General features: G+C 41.8%; 1 long non-coding RNA gene across 1 annotated transcript; it reads left to right on the plus strand.

Annotated features, from left to right (window-relative positions):
- The first annotated feature begins 19,806 nt into the window (after positions 1 to 19,806).
- LOC148916824 (uncharacterized) lies at positions 19,807 to 21,772 on the plus strand. Its single transcript, XR_016127344.1, has 2 exons — positions 19,807 to 21,003; positions 21,175 to 21,772. It is a non-coding gene; the product is annotated as an uncharacterized LOC148916824 (long non-coding RNA).
- Positions 21,773 to 22,806: the final 1,034 nt, after the last annotated feature.

Here is a 22,806-nt window from a genome sequence, read left to right on the forward strand (position 1 = left end):
TCTAGTAATGTACCTAGTAAAACAATTTATCTAGTTTTTCTCCAAATATTGTACCTATATTTTTTCTTTATTACTTGTTTTATGAAAAATAATTTGATCATCTTTTTATTGTTTGTTTTATGAAAACAAATTTTTTTTTAAATGAGCCTATTTTTTCTCTCAAAATAATGTACCTATTGTTTTTTCCTCTAATAACCTAGTAAAACAATTTACCTAGTATAATGAACCTATTTTTTCTGCTAAATTTTGTATCTATTTTTTTCTCTAAATAATGTACCTCCAAAACAGGTACTCGCAGGTGTATTTCTATATCTCATTCCTCTAACACCATTGGATTAGTTTCTCTTTTTTCTATTCATCTATTTCTGCCAAGATAGCAGAGACACAGGGGCCATCACCACCAACTTGCTTCAATTAATAATTATAGTGTTGCATAATTTTCTCTTTATCCTCCTTGCCCTCCTCAAAATCCATTGTGTCTCTTCTTCTTTGGCTATGTATTTCTTCTCGGGTTAAAAGAATTTTTTTAATTTTTTTTTAAAACCAAGTATAAGTTCACCCTGGTCTCTCATCCTAGCTCCTCTCTGTCCCTCCTCCTCTCTCTTCTTTGAAAGTCCTGGGTCCATTAATTAAGCTTTCAGCAATGAGGCCCCACATATCCCTAGGGTTCAGTTGAAGCATTTGAATGGATGTTAAAAGGCTTAGGTGGTTAAGCCTATGAGAATTTCTAGGTTTCTGTGCTTAAACTGGCTTTGTTTCTTTAATCTTCGTAAACTGCCGAAGAAACGGGAGCGGGGGGAGAGAAGAAGAGATAAGGAGATAGCGAGAGGGTTCAATGTGTAATCTGGGTTGCAAGGTTGGCATGTGTCATTTACGTGGTTGTTTTTAACAGAAATTTGGATGGAAATGGCCAAAAACTAACAGTGGGGGGTAAATTGGTGATCAAATTTAGTACGAGTGCTGTGGGAGCAAATTTCGTCCCACTAGAATATTCGCCTAAGATTCCTTCGTCTTCTCCACTTCTCTTTCTCCCTGCAAAACAAATCGGGGTAAAAGGACCACACCCGGGGGGTGTTGGCCAAAGGCCCTCCGATGCCTAAGTTAGGTAGGGTATTTCAAGGAAAACAGGGTGGCCGGAGCCTTGTGTCATAGATGGAAAGGAATTATTCCTCCCCTATTTGGAATTGATTTGATTAATTAGGGATTTGATTTATTAGGGTAAATCAAATCCCTAATCGTGGTAGGTATCAGATCAATTCCTAATTTAATTAGGTAACTCCTCATTTAATTGGGAATTGAGGTAGGAATCAAATCAATTCCCAACTTAATTAGGTAATTCTCAATTTAATTGGGTAACTCCCAATTAAATTGAGTAACTCCCAATTAGGTTGAGTAACTCCCAATTAGGTCAAATAATCCCCAAATGGAAGGAATTATTTGACCTACGGTATGATTTAATTCGGTTCCCACAAATGCCCCCCGCTTCTGCATGGCACGTGGTGGCATGTAGGAGATGCGAGTATTTGTTGGGCTGTCCAGAATGTGGGCTTCCTCCTTGGATTTGGGCTCTGAATGGAGGAGGCTTTTGACTTGCCAACGGTCTTTGACTTGGGCTATCCACCAGAATCGGGCCGAGGCAAGCCGGCTTCTGGAGCACGTGGCGCTTTGGGTCGGCTTATTTGTGGTTGATCCAAACTGCTTCAATTCCTTCTTATTTTTGTGTCACGAACTAGGAACAATATGAGTCAGGCGATCATGTGTGGAGCACTGACATGTTGGAAGTCACGCGATGGGTAGGGAGGTTGGCGACGGTCCGCTGCGTTCCTCTCACCTCGTGATGGTAAGTTGCATCCCTTTGATCTACGGTAGCCATGGAATTCTTTCTTGTGTCCGATTGACTTGTCTTACGCTTGTAGAAAATGACATCCACAAGAAGCTCGATCTCGGCACCGAACACGATAAATGTTCATCAAGCTTTTAACATCATTGCCGTGTTCGTGGATTGCGCTGTTGCCGAGTGAACATCGAAGGAGGTCGATGGTCCGCCCTACCAAGATGTTGAAAGATGGGAGCCGCATGGCTCGGACCTAGATGATCTCGCCACTGAGCGGGAGAAGTCCTCGACCAAGCTTCCTCATTCTTCCACGAGCAAGTTTTCCGTAAGGGGTCTCGTTCTTGTCGGGAATGTCCCTATGGGAGTTGCTTTTCATCGCTAGGATCAAGCGCCTCGTCGGCCGAGCGATGAGAAGTCAAGACGAGCAAGAAGAAAATCAATGGCATGCGAAGTGCGGGACATTCGCTCAGTATCCGCTCGAACCGCCTAAAACCCATGATCTACCCCGTGAGGAGGTGTTGAGAAGTAGGGTTTGAGTGCTTGTGCGATCTTGGGATCAAGCGAGAGAGCATACATCTGTCGCAATCACGACTCGTCGCAAAGCCACGAAGCAGTCAAGCACGGAGTGACTCAATGTTGCGAGTTTCGGCCAAGAGAGCTAAAGAGTCGTATGCTCGAGCAAAGAGTCCTAAGTTCTGCGCCAACGCCGATCCAGAAGTTGGTGATAGCACCGCTGGTCAAGTTCGACACTCATGTTGAAGCCATGGAGGCATCCAAGCATGAGATCGCTGCTAATGCGTACAAGTGGGATACTTGGATTGCAGGAATAGTGCTTCTCCTTGTCGCCCTCTCGAACATGAAGACGGTAAGTAGCTTTATCTTGACCTGCCCCTACTTAAAGTGAGCAGAGCAATGTTGTGGGTGCGAAGCGGTTGAAGAGCAGATAGCGGATGAAGCTGCAATGGAGGAAGACAACTCCCAAGGTGGCGTGGTGATAAGGCTAGGCAGATGCGAAGGAGCAGGCAGGTGAGGTCGTTGAGTAGATGGTGCATGTTGGCCTCTTTGTTATGGAATTTTCAGTTGTCTTTCAAACTTCAATTTTCATTGTATCCTGTAAGTGTATATCTGGAGATACAACACTTGAAAGAAACTTCATTGAGTTTGTACTCGTGAAGTAGCTTGCCTACAATGGAGGTAAGGCTCGTCGCCTGTGTGCGTATGTCGGGGACATGACGCTTGAAAAGACTCTATGAAGTTTGTACTCGAGGAGTAGCATGTCTTCAGTGGAGGTGAGGCTTGTCGCCTGCGAGCATATGTCGGGGACATAATACTCGAAAAAGACTCCATTGAGTTCGTGCCGTGGAGCGCTTTGTCCGCAATGGAGATGAGGCTTATCGCCTGCGAGCGTATGTCGAGGACACAATACTCGAAAAAGACTCCATTGAGAATACTCGAAAAAGACTCCATTGAGTTTGTGCTTCGTGAAGCACTGTCTGCAATGGAGATGAGGCTTGTCGCTCATGGCGTATGTCGGGACACAATGCTCGAAAAAGACTCCATTGAGTTCGTGCTTCGTGGAGTAGCTTGTCCGCAATGGAGATGAGGCTTGTCGCTGCGGCGTATGTCGTGACACAATGCTGAGAAAGACTCCATTGAGTTCGTGCCGTGGAGCAAATGTCTCGCAATGGAGATGAGGCTTGTCGCTGCGGCGTATGTCGAGGACACAATACTCGAAATAGACTCCATTGAGTTTGTGCTTCGTAAAGCGACTTTGTCCGCAATGTAGATGAGGTTTGTCGCTGCGAGTGTATGTCAGAACACAATACTCAAAAGACTCCATTGAGTTTGTGCTTCGTGAAGCGGCTTGTCTGCAATGGAGATGAGGCTTGTCGCTGCTGGCGTATGTCGGGACACAATGCTCAAAAAAGACTCCATTGAGTTTGTGCTTCGTGGAGCAGCTTGTCTGTAATGGAGATGAGGCTCGGAGTATGATTTGCGGATAAGCATGTCGCTTTTCATGTAGTATCTTGCAGCCTTCGCTTGATTTTTCTGGCCTCGGACTTGTCCTCGGGCAGGTTTTCATTCACTAGATAGTTAATGATGGGGTCTTGCCAGCTAGGATCCTCATCGATCTGAATCAGGTCCGGCTGCTATGCCTCTTCTATGCTAGGTCGGTCGAGGTGCTCGATCGGGATGGAGCGTCAATGGGTATCCAGCGCCAATCCTAAGCTTACCAGTGCATCTGCGGCGCGTTCTCTGCTCGGGGCACTTGCTAGATGGTGAAGGTGGGAAACGCTTCAACAACTCTTGGACTTTGTCAAGGTACAAGATCATCCTCGGGTGCTTCGCCACGTACTCCTAAGGCTTGACTTGTGATCACCGGGAATCGAGTAGATAACCAACTTTTTACCGATAGCTCCTTTGCCTGCGCAAGTCGTGAGCAATGCCTCGTACTCGCCTCGTTGTTTGAAGCCGGAAGCCAAGCGTGATAGCTTGCTCTAGCCGGGTTCCATACGGGTGATGATGACGACGCCTTTGCTCCCACTCCTTTCGTTCGACGCCCGCTCTCACGCGCAATCGCCACATGTCTCGGGTTGGTCGAGTTCGAGAGGTCTTATCTCGCTCTCGAACTTTCCTTCTTTTGTGACCAGCTTCTCTTATTCGGCTGATGGTGTGAATTCTACAACAAAGTCTATTAAGACTTGAGCTTTTATTGCAGTCTTCGGCCGGTAGAGGAGGTTGTATTGGCTTAGCTCTATAGCCCACTTCATGAGTCGCTGAGAAGCATCAGGGCTGTGGAGGATTGATCTCAAAGGAAAGTCGGTCATGACGATGAGTCGGTGAGCTTGGTAATAAGGTCGCAGCTTTCTCGCAGAAACCATAAGGGCCAAAATGAGCTTCTCCAATTTCGGATAGCGAGTCTCTACATCGAGGAGAGCTTTTGACGTGTAGAATATCGGATGTTGGGCCCCAAGTTCTTCTCGGATGAGAGTGAGTGACGGCCGAGTTGGACACCTGCAGTACGAACAAGTCTTCACCAGGAACTGGCTTTGAGAGCAGGGGAGGTGAAGTAAGGTAAGTCTTTAGATTCTGGAAAGCTACTTTGCACTCTTCGTCCCATTTGTCTTTTTGTCCTTTCTTCAATGCTTTGAAGAATGGTCTGCACTTGTCGGTAGACTTTGAGAGGAATTTGTTAAGAGCCGCATTGCTCTGCCGTCAGGCTTTGTATTTCCTTCACTGTGGAAGGCGACTTCATCTCAAGAATGGCTTTGATTTGGCGCGGGTGTGCCTCGATACCTCGTTGCGTCACTAAGTACCCCAGGAACCGGCCGACGATACACCGAATGTGCATTTACTTGGATTCGACTTCTGCGATATTGGCGGAGTAGGTTGAACGCCTCGGTGAGGTTTTGAGGTGGTCGCCCGGCAGGGCTTTAACCAAAGATATCGCCCACGACACCTCCATGGTTCGCCGACCGCTCCTTGAAAATTTTATTCACGAGCCTTTGGTAGGTTGCTCGGCGTTCTTCACCCAAAAGGCATGACCTTGTAGCAGTAGGTCCCTCTTTCGATGATGAAAGAGGTCTTCGCCTTGTCATCATCGTACATCATAATTTGATTATAGCCGAGTAAGCATCCATGAAGTTGGTTGCCGGAAGTTGAATCCACGAGCTGGTCGATTCTCGGCAATGGGAAGTTGTCTTTAGGGCATGCTTTGTTGAGGTCGGTGTAATCAACGCATACTCTCCATTTTCCCTTTTCTTGTTTCGCCACCAGAACAACATTGGCCAGCCATTCCGAGTGGAGACCTCTTCAATGAATTCAGCAGCTAGGAGCTTGTCGATCTCGGCCAATGATCGCGACCGCTCGGGAGCAAAGTTGCGTCTCTTACGCACTACGGCTTGCTAGCGGGGTTGACATGGAGCCGGTGGCGATGATGTTTGGGTCAATGCCGGGCATGTCGATGGTGACCACGCGAACATGTCTTTGTTGTTCTGGAGGAAGATGGTCACTCCATCTTCTCGTCTGCAGGCTTAGGCGCGAGCCGATCCGCGCTTTCTTATGCTGGTGAGGATCGAGGGGTACTAACTCAACGTCTTCCTCAGGCTTCCAACCTTCTTCAAGGGAGCCTTCCAGGTGATTCCCTCATCTCGATCCTTCTTGTTTGAACTCTGGCGCGAGCCGATCTTTGCCTCCTTCTCTGGCCGATCAGATCGGGGTACTAACTCAACGCCTTCCTCGGGCTTCCAACCTTCTTTAAGGGAGCCTTCCGGCGGATTCCTCGCCTCGATCCTTCTTGTTTGATTCGCACGAGCCGATCTGCGCCTCTTTGTCCGCTGGCCGTGATCGTGGGTACTAACTCAACGTCATCCTCAGCTTCCAACCCTTTCGTGAGTCTTCCGGCGGATTTCCTCTCATTGATCCTGGTTCCTTAATCGCCATTGTGAGGCATCAACTTCCTTCCCTTTCGGGTTTGCTTGTCCGCTAGAGCGCTTCGCCTCGTTGGCCTTGCATTCGGTGTGAAGCTGCGGTGCTTGCTCTTCTTGAGCCCTTGGCGTGCATCTCCTGCCATGGCTTGGTCATCGTTGATCTCGCCCGATCCCGCCTCGTGGATGGGATAACGGATCTTCGATGTAGAGCAGATGTGATGGCCTCGATCTTGCTGATCCACGGTCGGCCCAAGATTCCATTGTAGGGGGAAACCTCGTCGATGACCATGAAGGTTTGCGAGCGGACCACTGGGGGTGAGTGGACATCCGGTCGATCGTTCCAACGAGTGATTGATGTGGCCCCATTGAAGCCGATGAGCGATCTGGCAAGTTTGCTAATCTTGGGCTCGAACCCCATCTGTTGGATAACAGATAGTTGCAGGATGTTGGCTGCCTGCCCTCATCTACATGAACTCGCTCGATCACAGCTTGTTCAATTTGGATGCAGATGACTAGGGCGTCATTATGTGGCGAGTCAAGCCCGATCAAGTCATTTTTCTGGAAGCCGATGATAGGTGTATCCACAATGGCTGGTACTCCCGTTGTGACTTGGGAGACATAAGTTGCCTGAGCGATCTTTCTCTTGCACTCCTTGGTGGTCAGCCCGGACTCTTGGGAGTCGGCTAGAATGGTGTTGATTCGAATGACCTTTGGGAGGTTCCTGGCAGCTGCATCACGATCCTCGATCTGCTGGATAGCCTTCTTTGCAACGAACTCGGCAATGGCCTTCTCTAACCCGACTCCTCAAGGTGCCTTTTCCAACCGCTGCTTGTTGGTGTAATGACCGCACTCCCGTGGAATGCGCAGATTTACTGGTGTCTCTTTTAGAGGGGTCTCCCTTCATGGATGGTGGTCTCCTTATCCACGGTTTGTCCTTCACTTGAGCTAGGATCTGGTGGATTGGGATAGTGAACTCGGTGTCCTCGTTTCGAGCTTCCCTCTTGGGCCGCGATCTGCGCTTATCTCGGGCTTTTTGCTCGAACTTGTTGCTATTTTGGCTTGCCTGCTTCGTCGGGTGGTCAACTTGCTTGCTAGCTTTCTTTGCGGCGATACGATCATCGTCCCAAAATCGTGGCGCTCTGCCGTCGCGAACACTTCGCCAAGGTTTGACTTGGAGTTATGGCCGGCTCCCGGTATAGCTCGTGCTCGATTGGCAAGCCCTTCTTGAAGGCGAGGATGCAACTTGGTGGTTGCATCCTATGATGTTAGCCTTCTCGGCCTTAAACCGTCTCGAGGTAGTCTCGTAGAGACTCAGCTTCTTGCGCAGTTGAGCGGGTGGTCGCATGCTTTCGGACCGTCTTGTAGGAGGTGTACTCCTTTGTGAAAATGATGGCGAACTCCTTGAAGTTGCCTATTGACGCAGACGGTAGGGTGTGGAACCAATCTGGTGCTCCTCGCAGAGTCATCGCGAACACTTTGCACATCGGCGTCGTCGCCTTATGCGGGATCATGACGCTCTTGAAGTGCCTCAAATGGCTCTTGGGGTCGAGTCCCCTTGAATGGAGTGATGGATGGCGTTGTAAACCGCTTCAGCGGCAGAGCTCGTTCCACCTCGTCGGTAAAGGGCGAGCGATCAACTCGATCAATTTCCTTGCAGGGCCTCCTCCGTGCTTCCTTTGAGTCGGAGACCTCGGAGTTGGTCATTTACTAGCTTCACGACATCCTCTGCTCACAGGGTTGGAGTCTCGGGCCGACGTCTTCGGTGCCTCTAGCGCGGCTAACTTCTTCTCCAGCTCCCAAGAGTCGATCCCTTGGTTGCGCCGGTGGGGTAGGAGAGAAGGTTGAGTTTGGGAGGATCCTCCACGCCTTGTCGCCGCATGTTGGACCTCGAGCGGGCTGGTGAGCGTTGATCGTCATCCTCCGCTTGCAAGGAAGGTCGTTCAGTCGACGCGTCTTGGTGCCTCGAGCGTAATTGGCTAACTTCTTCTCCAGCTCCCAAGGGTCGATCCCTTGGTTGCCCTGCTGGTGGGGCAGGAGAGGAGGTTGAGTTTGGGAGGATCCTCCACAGCTTGTGGTCTCATGTTGGACCTCGAGCGGGCTGGTGAGTGTTGATCGTCATCCTTTGCTTGCAAGGAAGGTCGTTCAGGTCGACGTCTTCGGTGCCTCGAGCGTGATTGGCTAACTTCTTCTCCAGCTCCCAAGGGTCGATCCCTTGGTTGCCCTGCCGTGAGGCAGAGAGAAGGTTGAGTTTGGAAAGATCCCTCCACAGCTTGTCGCGCGACACTCACGAACTCGAGCTCCTTGTGGACCTAAGCGAGCACGAACATTGGATTGTGGGCCTAGCCTCTCGAGCACATTTGTCTTGGGTCCTAACCTCGAACGGCTTAGAGTACGGCTCACTGTCTGCGTCTCGCCCTGCACGATCTCGCTCTCTCCCTGCCGGTTTGCCCTTGTCGACTAGCTGAGACCTCTCGAATCGCCGCCAAGATGCTCGTGTGCCCTCCTCTCCTAGTCATGGGGTCCAAGATTGGGGCCTTGATTCAAGTTGATCTGCCTGAGTAGCCGCCAATCAGGTTGTTTTGATCATCGACCTTCGTGTGAGTTGATCAACCCGCGAGTTAAGGTCTACCATTGCCGGGTCAAGTAGAGTGGTGTGCATCGGGCCCAACGGCATGTGGGCTAGGGCTCCATTAGACGCGTACAGTGCATATGTCAAGTGTGATCACGCAGAGGAGGGAGAGAATGGATCTGCTCCAAGACCGGACGACGTCGGAGTAGCCGTGCGGTGGTCCGTAGTTAAGTGGTGTGGCCGCCGTGCTCCAAGCGGCGAGGCGAGCAACTCGATGTCGGCGCCGGCGTCGCAAGGCTGTCGAGGTCCTAGGGTCATGTGGCGGCTGTTCGCAATTCCGAGTTGAAGGCGGCTGCAAAGCACTAGAAGACGGCTGCAAGGCGTTGGCAGCCATGATTCCGTGCGGTTGCATTGAGGTTTCCATCACAAAACCATGAGATTGGCCCATCGTGGTGGCGTTACTCTTTGAACGTCTTGTATCAACCATGGTTGTTTGAAAAAATGTGTGAAAGATGGATTTGGAGCACGCTTTGAATATATCTCGTGCTCTCAATGAAAGCACCAATTTGTGGGAGCAAATTTCGTCCCACTAGAATATTCGCCTAAGATTCCTTCGTCTTCTCCACTTCTCTTTCTCTCTGCAAAACAAATCGGGGTAAAAGGACCACACAGGGTGTTGGCCAAAGGCCCTCCGATGCCTAAGTTAGGTAGGGTATTTCAAGGAAAACCGGGTGGCCGGAGCCTTGTGTCAGAGAGAGAAAGAAAGTGGTGGCTAGGGTTTGTGAGAAATAGTTTCTGCAGAGTTTTCGTAGGAATTTAGACTTACCTTGACATTTGTGCGTAGCCAAGTATTTATAATGGTCTCGGAGATTAGGGTTTCAGAGGAATAATTCCATAGATGGAAAGGAATTATTCCTCCCCTATTTGGAATTGATTTGATTAATTAGGGATTTGATTTATTAGGGTAAATCAAATCCCTAATCGTGGTAGGTATCAGATCAATTCCTAATTTAATTAGGTAACTCCTCATTTAATTGGGAATTGAGGTATGAATCAAATCAATTCCCAACTTAATTAGGTAATTCTCAATTTAATTGGGTAACTCCCAATTAAATTGAGTAACTCCCAATTAGGTTGAGTAACTCCCAATTAGGTCAAATAATCCCCAAATGGAAGGAATTATTTGACCTACGGTATGATTTAATTCGGTTCCCACAAGTGCTAAATTGGTTGAAAAATTAATTCAGACCTGTAGATTTCAACTAGCGTGATTGTTCATGGGGGTATGAGGCAAATATAACATTAAAGTAAAAATGAGGAACTCATAGTTTGTAATGGATAGAGTGAATAAAGGGTGAAAATGATTTGATCCTTTCATACATGAATGGACGATTCAGATTAAAGCATGTCTATTTTATCGAATCCTTATTGTTAAATTCCAGTAAATTCCATTTATTGGATAATTAAATAAATAAATAAATATATATATATATATATATATTCACTTAACGAATGGAGTATTTAACTCACCGAACGACGCAATTTTTGTTCGTTAGGTAAATTCACATTATTTTGAGTATTAAAAAGTCACTTTTTTAATTATAAAAAAATTGGATTATTTTATGAAATTTTTATTACGATAAATATATTAACAGTGATGAAGCAAATCACAAAATAATTAGTAGAACAAATCAAAGTTAATTGACTTTATTTTGAGTATTAAAAAAAGTCAATTCAATTTTTAATACTAATCTAGTAAATTTGATTTCAGGGTTAGCATTGAGATTTGAAGGACCCTATGCGAAACTTAAATTGTGACCTTCAAATAATCTTACATGAAAATACTGAAAAAAAATGTAGTCTACCTTCATATAATCCAATTTATAAGTTTTCATGTTTCAATTTGAGAAAGTTAAATACAAATATGTTCGGTATAAAGACTAGATTTTTTCTTTTAGTCTTGTTAACTACATGAAGACATTTTTATTTTTATTTTTGGGTTACATTGGGAGGAAAACTTGGGTGCCAAGTAGTGGAGAAGGGGAAGGCCACCACTGTGGTACCTGCTCTCGATAACTATATGAAGACTTGAGGGATCCCTCAAATAACCTTATTTGAGGGACATCCTTGAAGCACCGTGTTCATTGAAATTTTTTCTAAGGATGATCTATGAATGTAGACTTAAAAAATAGATGGTTTGGATCGTTGAAACAAAATTCGTAAAGGCCCCAAAAGGGTGTCCCTCAAATGAAATTATTGGAAGGATCCATCAATAAAAAGGGACTATATATATATATATATGTATATATACATAATGGAGGCGTTCATTTGGTAATTTACCATTCAAACACATCATTGCATTCGATGAGTAAAATGCACATTTAAATGGTAAAATTTTCTTTTTCACTACCTTTACCGACAAATGTGTCTCTTTACTCAGCCAATGCAACGGTGGCATTTATATGGTAATAGAGGCTTTCATTTGGTAATTTACGATTTAAATGTGATTTTTACCTTCCAAACACCATCCTTGCATTCGATGAGTAAAGTGTGCGTTCATAAGGTAAAATTGTCCACTACCTTTACCCACAAATGTGGCTCTTTACTCAGCAAACCCAAAGGTGGCATTTATATGGTAATCGAGGCATTTGTTTGGTCATTTACCATTTAGAAGTGATTTTTATCTTCCAAAGACCATCCTTGCATTCACTGAGTAAAATGCACGTTTAAATGGTCAAATTTCCTTTTTCACTACCTTTACCCACAAACATGTCTCTTTACTCATTGAACACGAGGGTGGCGTTTATATGGTAGGCGTTTGTTTGGTAATTTACCATTTAAACATGATTTTTACATTCAAAACACCATCCTTGCATTCGCTGAGTAAAGTGCACGTTTAAATGGTAAAATTGCCCTTTTCACTACTTTTACCCACAAATGTGTCTCTTTATTATTTGGATCGAATAAAATTTAAAACAATTCTATAATTATTGCGAACTCCAAATATAAAGGATTTAAAAGTGACATATGAGCTATTTCATTCTCAATGAACACATTAGAATCTTCGCAATTCTAATACTATTGTTGCGATCAAGTTTTATATGTTGAGGTCATTTCAAGAAATAGTATATGCAATTTCATATAGGATATGCAAAAATTGACCCCTTGTATGCAATTATGGGAAATTGCATGTAGGCGGACAATATGAAGTGATGGTCAAGGTGCAACTGCATACACGAATATGCAAGTGCATGCTAAATATGCTATTTTCGAACCCGCGACATGCATTTTCTAATCACCATGGAGTATTTACAGGTATGGCCATGCAATTGCACATGTTGAAGCCAAAAATTGGGGGTCAACTTAGGTGGAAGAAGTGTGGAGTATTCAGCAGGATAATATGGTTGTCGACCCTTGGCAAGGAGATATCCTACAGAAGAAATAAGGAAGAATCAATCATCAAGCAAGGTGGAATGTATAGTAATAGTAATTGTGGCAGAGTAACAGTAAAGGTGAAAAGTAGTTACCCCTTTTAGCTGGGCACTATTCATCTTTTATAGGGAAGTGAAGGTGAGAGTTTTCACAAAGTTTCGATGTGGGACTTTGTGCAAATTTTCGTGGTGGTGATACGTCTCTATGGCTCTAGGTTCTGTAGTTGAGAGCATCGACAGGCATCTTCAGAGGCGACCACCGCTTCGAAAGGAGGTATTCTTTCGGCAGGTCAGGAAGATGATGATGTCATAAGTATTTTAGGAATCTTCCAAGTGTCTTTCCTTCGGTAGTTGACGTGCGTGCCAATTACCTAATGTCAAATATGCTCGGTTGATTATAGTGTAAACAATAGTCCCCCAAGTTGTTGACCAAGGAGTGGCTTCTAGGTTGGGAACTTGTAAATTGTTGAGTAATCAAACCGAGGGGTTCGGCATTGTAGACATCGTCAGTAGTCCCCGAAGTTTGGAACCTAAAAGTTTCATATGGCGGTCTTTTCAATTTTCTTTCCACGATGTTTGTGAAAATTCGATGTTGGTTTTATTTTAGACGTATGTTTTTCCCTTTTTTTTTTACTGGACCATTGTATTTTACACCTTTAATCCAATATTTTTAATTTTTGATTTGTCGTGCCCAAAGCCTGTATAATGATAATGTGATCAGAACTAAAATGAAGTACAGAGCTATTAATTAATGTCATACAATTAACTGAATAACTAATGTCATACATTACAACAATCAATCAATCCATATATCTTCACACCCATCTCTAATATTTTCACTCCCAAACTCACCCACTAGGTCATCAAATGTGTTAACATTTGGTATCCCTCTAGTAAATGGCTCACACTCAATTCTAATATCACCTAGCATATCATCACCAATAACATCATTACCCTAAACTTCACCAAAGCCGACAACTTCGTGTACTTACTGCAACCAAGGTACAAGGGTTGATCTCCATCCCCAATCACATTGGCAAACTCATAAGGATCAAATCCAATATCGCCTAAATCATTATCATCTATCCCTAATTCTTCAGAAACAAAACTAAACCTACTTTGCTCATCTTCTTCCACATTTCTACTGGCATTAATAGTCCATTCCCAAGGTTCTCCGTGCCATGTCCAAATCTTAAGTCGATTCCATTAAAGTATAAGTGGTCCTTCATAATTCCAACCCCAAACAATCGAATATTCCCACATTTAACACATGGACAATGAATATGAGTTGTATTTCCAAGATTTTCTACAGCAAAATTCAAAAATCCTTCCACCCCTAACTCATATGCATTCGATCTTCCATCCGCATGCATCCATGACTTATCCATCTCACACACTATAAAATCATATATATAATAAAGTGAAAAGACTAGCAATGAAACACTACTATATTCACATAGCAGAGAATATATTAAAAAGGAAAAAAACAAGAATCTGAAGACGATTTTTACAAAATAAACGTCGTGTAACAGAGATCAGACGACGGCATATCTAGTTAATATTGTCTTTAAGCTACCCAAACCCAGAAATTTGTATTGCTTTTTGAAGAACAAGGTTATGGGTTCTGGTAGCCTAAAGATGATGGTTAATGGAGAAACAGTCGTCTTTAGGTAACCAAATGCAACGGACAAAGGGCACACCCGACGTTGTAATTTTTTTTTATGTCACCCCTCAAAAAACCGACGTCTTAAATATTAAATAATTAGATGAGTTTGCATTTTCTGGGATTCGAACACACATAATTGTACAAAAAGAGCGAAAGAAAACCGGCGTCGTTTCTAGAATTACCTCATGTATACTACCATCACTATGGATCTGATCTCAGTCATGGAAGCAAACTGTAAAATATCTTCACACAAGAGGAAGGTATTATGGTCAGTGCCAAGCACTTCCTCTGGAATGTGAACTCTCACAGTCTTGTTAGTAGGCTTCAACTTGGTTTGGACAAATTGGCATAGGGCTAATAGAGGAGGTGGCATGTCTAGCTTTGAGAGATCCTGTTACAAGAAATAAATAAAGAAATATAAGTTGGTTTGTACATCAAGTAAAATAAACGACTCTAACAAACCAACAAAGTCGACGTGGTATATAATATAAACGATGGTTTCTAGAACATACTGACAGAGTAAAACTTATAGACGACGGTAAAGACATAACCGTCGTTGTGTAAATGTTCCAACGTCGCTGTACAATAGAAAGGTCGTCTAATTAAACTGTTCTAATGTCGCTACACAATAGAAAGGTCGTCCAATAAAATAGACGACAGTTTATAAACGAAAAACCGATGTAGTAAAATACTTTGACGATGGTTAAAAGCAACGTCTATTGAAAATTTAAAATAAAAAATAAAAAATCAAATGTCAGAGATTTTACCGTTACATCTTGCCGTTTTTCAACAACATCAGCATCATTCGTGAGATTTTCTTCCTCCAAAACAAGGGCTCTCACATTAGAGCAGCTTGCTTTGTCAGACATTGGATTTTTTGGGCTTTACTCTTGAGGTAGTAAAGGAATTGGAGTAATTGGAGTTTTATCAAGCAAGTTGGGATCAAAGTTGGGAATTAGTTGACTGAATTATTTCAATAAATTTCTCTCTCCGCTCTAACTGCCTCCAAAACCGTTTCCTTTGCCCTACCCTCTATCCTTTTGGTTTCTTCTCTCACTGCCTCTATAACACTTTCCTTCAATTTGTCAGCAAATTTTACTCTGTGCTTGTTTGCAAATTGAATAATTGAGTTGGGAAAACCCCAGCTCCAACACCTCTGACTCCTCCACCATGCTCAGGGGTTCCCAAAGCCAAGGTCAAAATATCGTTGCTCCCAAAGATAGTCATAGTGCCCTCAGAGACTTGTTTTTATAAATCATCCTAAAAGAGAGAGAGAGAGATAGAGAATGTTAGTGAGTGAACAGATAGCCAAACAGATAAAATAAACAACTAAATAAAAAGTATTAACTGACGTGGTAAATCAATGAAGATGATGGTTTTTAAAAAAAATGGTGCAGTAATAAATTTAACACGTCGGTACAAAAATATCGTTGTTGTGTATGCATTCTAACATCGGTGCATGAACAAACCGTCGTATATTTGACATCCAGAGAAAAACAATCTTAACCAAAATATTCATGGTTTCCAGAAACATTGTACAAACCGATTGCAGAGAGAGAGAGAGAGTGTGTGTGTGTGTGTGTGTGTGCACATGTGAATATGAAGAAAGTTTAAAACTTTAATTTAAAACGTCTAACCCAGAAACATAAACTGTCGTGGTAATTCAATACAGACGTCGGGTTCAGAAAATACCGACGTCATATAGTCTTGTAAATGGCGGTAAACACAAATCGTAGTGGTATTTCATGTCTAACGACGGTTACCAAAACGAATGACGTCTAAATGAATATGAATAAAGTTCAAAAGTTTAATTTAAAATGTTAACTCAGAAACATAAACCGTCGTGGTAATTTAATACAGACGTCAGTTTTAAAAAAAATTATGACGTTATATCATTTTTAAATGGCGATAAATAATGACCGTCGCGATGTTTCATGTCTAAAGATAGTTACTAAAACGAAAGATGCCTAAATAAAAAATAAAAACCTATGTTTTACAAGTTTAGAACAAAGTCAGTGAGATGATTAATTTTGCCTTCTCTGCAACCTTTGGATTAGTGATGTTTCCTTATTTATCTTCTCTTGCCTTCTTCCATAGCAAAGAATGATCAATTTCTTCACCGGGTATGGTTTCTTCCAATTGGTCCTCGAAACCAACATACCATTGTTGAGACAACCTATGGTTGTAGTCGCATTTTTCCCTTCTCTGTGACTGCTCAGAATACACAGCCTCAAAATCTGGGGATAACCTTAAAGCTACAAAGGAATCCCATTGCAATTTTTCTTTGAAGTTATAAACCTGAGGGGGTTCTTTTAACTTCTCCTTCTCATTTGCAAATGGAAGGATAAACTGCCTAGTTAAGGTAGACTTGAAATTCTTCTAGTTTTTGGCGGCAGACAATAGCACCATCTTCTTGTCCCCTTCCCCAACACCATAAGCTATTTGAATAGCTTCCCAAATCTGCTCCTTCAGGTCCTTGGGCAATTGAGTCCATTTCTTGTCCACAAGAGGGACTCTGGTACGTGCCAAAACACCAATGTAACTCTGCATCTCAATAGCAGCCTTGCCATGTGGTCTGCCACTTTTATTGTACTCAACCACAGGCTTAATCTTCTGGATCTTCCTCTTCACAACACGACTCATTGTGTTGATACCGCGAGTTGATTTTGTCTCCTCATCAAATGTCACAGAGCTTGGGTCTTTCTCGGAGGTTGACGTAAATCTCATCTTCTTTGCGTGATTGCTTTGAACAAATTTGGCTTCACTCCTTGGTGCCTTTGAAACTGCAAGGTCCTTGCTTTGACCTTTTGGTACTTGAGCCACCTTACTTTCAGATTTCGAAACCATGCTTGGAGAGAAATAAAAACTACAAGCAAAACAACGACTGTTAAGCAAAAGGAATGACGTAATAACACAGTTCAGACATCGGCAAACAACCAAAACCATCGTGATAATCTATAGAAACATAGATGTGCAAACACGTCGTGGTAAGAGAATTAAAATGACGCAAATTAGATCAAACCATTGTCTTCTTATGAGTTGATACATAAAAAACCGCCCAGATTTCACTCTCCCACGTTCGTTTTCAAATAAGACGACGTTTTTATCTTTAAAACGTTGTATTTAATCTCACACCACGTCGGTTATTAAGAACAGCCGTGAATTTAATTACCATCGTGGTGTGTATAAAAACGTCAAATACAAGACAAAACCGTTGTCCTCACACGACCTGAGAGTGGGACTAGTGATTTTTGTTCAAACCAATGAAAGATTTCGTCCTTTTCAAACCTGAGTCTTGTTTTGAACGTCAGTGGGACTCGTTGTTTTAAAAAAAAACTTCAAATGATATTGAAAAAAGAAAAAGGGAGTGAGAGAATACCTTTGGCTTGCAAATAAAATTTTCTTCGGAAGTAAACTTTGGAGTTTTGGAGACGAAGACGAGGAAGAGATGAGAATCAAACACGCAGCTTTTGGGAAATGAGAAGGAGACTGAGAGGAAACTGAAATTTTTAGAGAGAACATAAAAGTTTAGGTCAGGTGACGAAAAAGTTTTTATATTGTCCCAAAGATCAATACGAAGACGATTCTGACAAACCACCCTAGTATGTTCTTACCCCGACGTTATATTAGTAGAAACCGACATGGTTGGTAATAAAGTCTGTTGACTTTTGGTATTCAGAAAACCACGTGGTTCTCTGGGCATTAAACATCAAAAGTTTATTTTTGAAGAAGTGATATTATAAGTTACCATGTCGTCTTTTTATGAATAACTGACGTTGTTTGTTTTAAAGTATTTGAATTTAGTTTACCAGACCAACGTGGTTATATCTATTTATACAACGATAATGTATTACGCATTGACGTGGATTATTCTAATTAGACGTCGCTACTTGTAAGAGAACTGATGTGGATAGTGATGTTTATTTGTATAAATAGGGTTTCTTTTCATGCGTTCTTTCAGTTTCAGTTGTCAATTAGGGTTCCAACTTCTTCTTGCCTTTGGCTCTATCTCACCTCTTTGGAGGCAATAGTTTGGATGTTGATGTGTGTGCGTGTTTGTGTATCTAAAAGACACAAACACACACACATCATCAACTTCTAAAAAATTGTCTTTCTGAATGCAAATGTTTTGCATGTTGATGTGTGGCTATCGTCGTCAAATTTTAGAGGCAAATTTTTTGGATTTTGATGTGTATGTATCTTACACGGTAGTAATTAAAGTTCAAACTGGGGAAGCTGCAGGAGGATGTTCACTTAGTTGAGGATATGTATGCTAAGGGCCTAACCCCAGACCAGATCACGTATAATATTCTGATCAAATGTTTCTGCAGAGCTCGAGACTTCTTGAAAGCTTTTCAGTTGCATAATGAGATGTTGGTCATAATCTTGAGCCTACTCCTGTTACATATAATGTTCTCATCAATGGTTTTTGTGTATATGGCGACCTAATGGATGCTGACAGGCTACTGGTTTCTCTTTGCGACTACAATATCAATTTGACAAAAGTAGCTTATACCACATTGATCAAAGCACATTGTGCAAAGGGTGATGTGCATAGGGCAGTGGGGCTCTTCCATCAAATGGTGAAGAAAGGATTTGAAATCTCCATTCGGGATTATAGTGCTGTTATTAATAGATTGTGCAAAAGATGTCTAATAACTGATGCCAAATATTTTTTCTGTATGATGCTGTCCAATGGGATTTGTCCTGATCAAGAACTGTGTGAGGTGATGCTGAATACTTTTCGTCGTGTTGGTGATTTCAATTCAGTGGCTGAGCTTCTAGCTGAGATGTTCAAACTTGGCTTTCTTCATGAGTAATCCATGGGGAAGTGAATATCTTTTGGCATCTGACCATGGGGAAAACTTGTTCACCGGCTTAGTAGAAAAATTCAGTTCATGAGGTATAACATAATATTCATGTCTCCTTCTCTCATAAAAAATAAATATTTCCAGAGATGACCAAGTCAAAACAGCACTTAGGATTCCTTTCCTAGTTCTTTTTTTTTATGAGCCTTTCCTAGTTCTTTCATAATAACATAATACTGTTTTTCAGAGGACATTTTATGCTTTTTCAGACCTCTTTTTCTTCTTCTTAAATTAAGTTTCATCCCATTTCGAGACCTCTGATGTCTTATGGAGAACTATCTTAAAGTTATATTTCTCCTTTCAACAGGATGACAAGTATGAATTCTCATAGCCGGCCCAGATCCAGGGTTTTGTGAAGAATTACTTGCAGTTTGTTTCCTTCCCCATCTATACATGGAGAGAAAAATGAAGGACTGTTGAGGTGAGGACTTCATTTTCTGCTCTGTCAAACCCTTTCACTCTATGTGGCAAGTTTTGAAGGGATTCGTAGAATTGGATATCTGCATGTGAGTCATGTTTTCCTTAATGGTTGGACTGTTACTTCTTTATTAGTTGAAGGTGCATGTCAAGTGTACATTGTAGGTGATAATAAAAAGTATTGTTATAAGAAAGTATGGATATCTGCATGACTCTCTAAGTAGAAACTTTTATCAAAATCAGAAAGTGTTGCAAACTAGTCCTTGACGCTATGTTTCTTCTATACCTTGCAGTTATAAGTTTTAGAGAATCTGTTGTTCTTACGTGTATTTTAGATTCTGCATGGTCTGTTTGCCTAATGTGCTTGTATTTTCTTGTTATATATTTTGTTAGCCTTTTTTTAAATTAATTCTGCTTTTGTTCTTGTGCAGATGTGGAATCCAAAGGAAGTTGAAAAAGATGAGTACCATGAATTTTACAAGAAAACTTTCAGTGAGTTCTTGGATAGAGTTGCATAAACTCACTTCACCACTGAGGTACTAGAATGGTCTCTCTCTCTCTCTCTCTCTCTCTCTCTCTCCCTCTCTCTCTTGTTGGCAGTTGTTTGGTTGAGGTAGAAAATGTAGCAGATTTGGAGTTTAACTTTAAAATCTGCGCAGTGTGAGGTGGAGTTCAGCAGTGTTCTTTATATTCCTGGAATGGGTCTCTTAACAATGAGGATGTAGTGAATGCAAGAACAAAGAATATACATTTGTATGTGAAACGGATATGTATCTCAGATGATTTTAATGGTGAACTGCTAAGTTTTGGTATATTGGAAACCATGTGAATTTGAGCTTCCATTTAGTTCGTTGTTTTGGTTTCATGTCAGTGGTGATCTTCTTTGTTGCAGATACCGTTGCACATTAAGTTTCCTTTGTGATTTACTTTATGCGGAAAATAACTTATATAACAATGCTGGTGTTGACTGTTTATTCTGTATTTAAATTAGAAAATGAAGTATCCCTTAATATTCTTTTAGTTATTACGTGTTTTAAACAAAACAAGAGTTTTTTATTCATCATCAATGGAGTTGTTTAGATGTTATAGTCAATGGCGTCAGCTACAATTGTGATGTGCCATCTGGAATGTTGAAAATACATTTTGGGGTTGATGCTTATTTGCTTGAAAATATGGTTTGTGGCTGTAATACATTTGTTGATGCTCTTTTTGGGAGGTCAACTTAGAGAGAAGTGGATAGTCTTCAACAGGGGAGAAGGTGAGGACCTTCAACAAGGGAGGAGCCTGCAGAAGACAAAGTAGGAGAAGGAACAGTAACAGTGCATTTGTTGATGCTCTTTTTGGAAGGCTCTTTGATGCTTAAGTCAGCTGTGAGTGGTAAAATTGGCAAAGTAACATTAAAAGTGAGAGAGAAGTTATCCTTTTTACTTGGATATTATTCTCTATTTATAGGGAAGTGAAGGTGAGAGGTTTGCACAAAGTTTCGATGTGGGACTTTGTGTAAGTCGCTATGGTGGTGACATGTGTTCTAAAGATTAGGTTCAGCAGTTGGGAGCTTCAGCAGGTGTCTGGCACCTTGGAAGAGTGTCTTCCTTCGGCAGGGGAGAAGGCGTGTCTGCCTTGGTTCTAGTTGCTTTGGGGCTGGATATGCTGGATTGATTATGGTGTAAACAACATTGAATTATTCTTTTGCAGTTTACTTGATACCTGAGCTTTGTTAAGGGTGCGGTGGATTCGAATGATCTTCCTCTTAATGTTTCTCAAGAGGTTATTCAAGAAAGTCGAATTGTAAGCCCTAGTTCTCCACTATCTTTGTGCGTTTTGTGAAGGGAATCCGATTACTCTTTGGACATCTCTGTAGCAGTTAATATTTTGTTCTTTGTTCTTGTTATGTGCTTAGATATTTGTATCAGGTCGTATTGTATTACTTCTTAATGTCCATCTATCTGCTATTTTCAGGTAAGGATTATGAGAAAGAAACTCATACGGAAAACATTTGACATGATTCAAGAGGTCTCTGAGAGTGAAAATACTATAGCAGCAATTAAGCTTGTGATTTCTTCTTCGATTCCACTTGAAAGGCTGAAAATTGTTGTTACCTTGGAAAATGGTATTACTTGATCCCTGGATTACAAGAAATTATTGGAGAACTTTGGTAGGATTCTAAAGTTGGGATGCATCGAGGACTCTGGAAATCAGAAAAGCATAACACCTTTGTTGCGGTTCTACTGTTCTAAAAGTGAGGAAGAACTGATAAGCTTAGATGATTATGTCGAGACCATGCCTGAGAACCATTAGGCAATCTCACTTGGCAGCAGAGAGTCTGAAAAATGCGAAAAGTGCTCCATTCTTGGAAAAGTTGGTTCAGAAAGATGTTGAGGTATCTTGTTACGATCCCTTGCTACTGGGCCTTTGGATCTCTTGCTATTGGCCTATTGATAGTAGCCCATAGACACGTGTAACGATCTCCTTAGATGTTCCTTCTCACTCTGATTGTATTCTAGTCTCATGCCTTTGGCCATTTTGGATATGAACGAAGAATTGTCTCTTTTAGTTCTCTCTCTGTTTATTTCTCTTTCTGGCTTTTGGTACCTAACATATCTGTCCTGCCGACTTTGGTGGAAGTCCAGTAGAGGAACAATGTTGGTATAAAAAATTTGGTTTGCAAGATAGTCGTAGAAAAAGACAAGACGATGATGTTTTTCCTCTTCAATTTTTGGGACGTAGGGAAATCTTAAACATAATTAACAAATTACTGTTTTTCCTGAGACCAAAAACACAACTGTTTTTCCTTTATGATGAGTTTTCCCCAAGGTCTAATATATCGATGGTTTCGGAAATATTATGTTTAATTTTTATGGAAATATCGAGAAATTATTGATATCAGTAAAAATTGAATAAAAATCACGGAAATTGTAAGAAAAACTTGAAAAAATTACTTGAAACTTGGGAGGATGTTTATTTGGGGGGGCGCGGGGGTGGTGTTGTATTCAACTAAGATTTTAAAAGAGTTAACTGGAGTTATAAAGTTTATAGAGTTGAAAATATTTCAATTGATTGTAAGTTATTTCTTGTCTTTATTCAAATAATACTAACCTTGATCAGACATAGCTTCAGTAGGTAAGATAGAGATCTTCTTCTTCTATGCAGTCCTTAAGCTCTTTCTCTTATGGGGTGAGATTTCTGTATGAGTGAGTGATTAGCTGCTAGAGAAGGGACCTCTATTTATATGCATTTACTTAAGCTTTCTTCCCATTAAGAAATACTTAAGTAATCCAGTTTGCATTAGGATAGTGTGTTTCAATCCATATGGAATTAGGAATTCTCTAAGTTCTTGTTTCCTATTAAAACACTGTTTAGAAAAAAGAACCGCAGATAATGTTTGAGTCTGCACTCCTAGATCAGTGTGAATTGCCAAATCCTTATAGGATTAGAAGACCACAATCATGTAAGACAAGTTATTGTCTTACAGTCTCCCACTTGGTCAATAATCACAAAGCAAATTCCACTGATCACTTTAAGGCCTTGTGGAGTTTTAACTAAACAAAATTCCCACTATGCAACTGTCAATTTTGGAAAACTATAAGCAAT

Source organism: Prunus mume, linkage group LG5 (assembly GCF_029339155.1).
Source record: "Prunus mume cultivar Tortuosa linkage group LG5, ASM2933915v1, whole genome shotgun sequence".
NCBI lineage: Eukaryota > Viridiplantae > Streptophyta > Magnoliopsida > Rosales > Rosaceae > Prunus > Prunus mume.